This window comes from Pyxicephalus adspersus, chromosome 1, assembly GCF_032062135.1.
Source record: "Pyxicephalus adspersus chromosome 1, UCB_Pads_2.0, whole genome shotgun sequence".
In the NCBI taxonomy this organism is placed as follows: Eukaryota; Metazoa; Chordata; class Amphibia; order Anura; family Pyxicephalidae; genus Pyxicephalus; species Pyxicephalus adspersus.
In genome coordinates this window covers 113808511-113810388 of record NC_092858.1, presented here as the reverse complement: position 1 = coordinate 113810388, position 1878 = coordinate 113808511, and the positions used below count along the sequence as shown (strand labels likewise).

The 1878-nt window shown below is 36.2% G+C and overlaps 1 long non-coding RNA gene across 1 annotated transcript in view; it reads left to right on the top strand.

Moving 5' to 3' along the window:
- Positions 1-1878, top strand: part of LOC140339608 (uncharacterized) — an 8885-nt gene that overhangs the window by 2212 nt on the left and 4795 nt on the right. Inside the window, exon 2 of the long non-coding RNA XR_011922489.1 lies at positions 793-883. This is a non-coding gene — a long non-coding RNA (uncharacterized lncRNA). The remainder of the gene's footprint in view (positions 1-792; positions 884-1878) is intronic.

Sequence of the window (1878 nt, the reverse complement as noted above, 5' to 3'; positions counted from 1 at the left end):
CCTCCGGGCAAGGCTATCCTCTGCTTCCCATCTCTGGCGCAAACTCACAGAACACTATCCACTGTAAACAAGATAAAGCATCAGCAAATCTGTTATTTACTACTGGGATGTGAACCGAGCAGGGACTGCAGCTGCTGCAATTGTATCTTTTGGTGACCTTAAGGCCTTCAGCTTGCCCTTACAACATAAACTCTATTGGCCTAGTATCAATGACTACGCCTAAAAAGGACAAAACTGTGGCCGGGCCCTCCTTCCTATTAAAAGAACCAGAAATTCAGGAGCAGCTATGTCTTCCCCCAACCCACAGCCCTGCAGACCTAAATACACTTTTGTGGTGGTCATGTGACCTTTTTGAAAAATGCAAAAAACAGCTATTTTATTCTGATTACATACATTAAAAGTAACTCTGATTGCACATGTAGGGCTTTTTTGTTAAAAAAGGAAATCTCACATTCACTTAAACATTCCATCATGAGAATAAATTACTGTCTTTAAAACACATGAACCTAGACACGTGAAACCTGGAAGATTCTCATGAGGGAAGTTTGAGGGTATATCTAATTCCCTGTTTTATAAATAGAGCCATAATGTTTTCTATATACTCTAACTACCAGAAAACATCTATTTTATGTATCACACCTACAATTATTCGTATTGTTTAGTTATTTTATTTGTAATAATATTAATAATATTGTTGTAATTATAATGTTTGTAAAGAACTATGGTAATTTAATCATTGTCACCAACGAACATAGGCTTACTTTCATGGTATATTTTTATTATTTTTAAAAGGAAAACAGCTCAGTCTCTCTTTGACTGGATATATCAGCTGGAGGCTGAAAAATTTGACCTTCAAGAAAAATTCAAAATGCAGAAGTATGAGGTAAGTGCTCTGTGCCAGAATCATTTGATCACTACCTCCCTAATAAATGTAATGGTGTTTAATACAGGGTTCAGCAGGTGGTGGACCGAGTGGACAAATTACTAGGAGAGGCTGGGCATGACCCAGCTAGTTTGGTCTATGTTGGAACCAATGACAGGATATATGGAAGATGAAGGATCCTTAAAAATAGGTTTTTAGAAGGTGTCAAGTTGAAGGGAATTACCTCCAAGTTTATACTCTCTGGCATTATTAACACAGGAAAGGCAGCAGGAGCTTAGACAGCTAAACAGGCTTAAGCTCTGGTGTAAAATGCAGGGTTTAGGATTCTTAGAGCACTGGGCTGACTTTCCATTTGGGTACAACCTATATGCCAGAGATGATTTGCAACTAAATAGAATGGGTGTATCGTTCTGTTAACATTCCTGGCTACACCCTCTTTAGGAAAGAGAGAGTAAAATCAGAAAGTGGTGTTGTCTGTCTGTATGTTACCTACCCCGACAAATTTATGAATTTAATACAAGATAAATGTATGGTACAGTTTTTAGAAGCCCCAACTAGAAATTATACTCTGCTGGACCTAGTTTTTTCAAACTACACACAGCCTATAAAAAAATTACATTTAAAAGAAAATATGAGTGGCAGTCACCATAACATAGTTTCATTTAATGAATATTATAAACAGGAAGCAAAAACAAGAAGGATAAAAACCTTTAATTTTAGGAAAGTACATTTTCCATTATTATGGACAACTCTCCATGATATATACTGAGAGGGAATATTGTCCTCAAAGGACACAGAACAGAAATGGGAATGTTTGAAGTCTGCTCCACACAAACAGACTGCAAAATATATTCCAATGGGTAATAAGTTTAAGCTAATGTTTCAGATAATAAGGCTCACAGCTAATGTTAAAAAAGCCATAAAGCATAAGAAAAGGGCATTCCAAAAATAAAAAAATGAGGGATCGCCTTCATCATTTGAAAATTATAAAAAAA